The following is a 630-nucleotide window of genomic DNA, read 5'->3' as shown; positions in this document are numbered from 1 at the left end:
ATATTGGAGTGGGTGGCCTTTCCCTTCTCCAGGGGTTCTTCCAAACCCAGGGATCAAACCCAGGTCTCCCACATCGTAGGCAGATTCTTTACCAGCTGAGCCACAAGGGAAGTAAATATGTCCTTAGTAAATATGGGCAAAAGGCATAATCAGGACTTGGTTTAATGTTTCAGGCAGAAGATGACCATTGCCTTAAGGTGTCCACCTCCATTATCATTTAAGTGCAGAAACTTTTTGTTATGAAGTATTTACAGGATGGAAATTCAGAGACATGCAGTTTCCTCCTTCTCACTAATTATGATACTAAAATGAATGCATGATTTACTTTACTTTGTAATCTTAATGAACTTGTTAAGAACATCTGATTTAGGAGACTGTATTCCTAACACAGAGATTAAGTAAAGGCACTGACTTTGAAATACAGCAAAATTGTGCCATCAGGCAATAAGTGAGGTCCCACAAATTGAATCTGCACAAAGGCAGATTGTATTTTTGTGAAATTAAGAAAAAGAATATACTTTCTGTTAGTATATAGTATTGAAAAAAGCGCCAAAGCAAAGGTGGTGAAACATATAGCATCCACTAAACTTTCTCTGAAATGAGAAAATTCAAAATATCAGACATCAGTCA

The sequence above is a fragment of the Bubalus kerabau genome, chromosome 18, assembly GCF_029407905.1.
Source record: "Bubalus kerabau isolate K-KA32 ecotype Philippines breed swamp buffalo chromosome 18, PCC_UOA_SB_1v2, whole genome shotgun sequence".
Taxonomy (NCBI): Eukaryota; Metazoa; Chordata; class Mammalia; order Artiodactyla; family Bovidae; genus Bubalus; species Bubalus kerabau.
Note: the sequence above shows the minus strand (reverse complement) of the source record.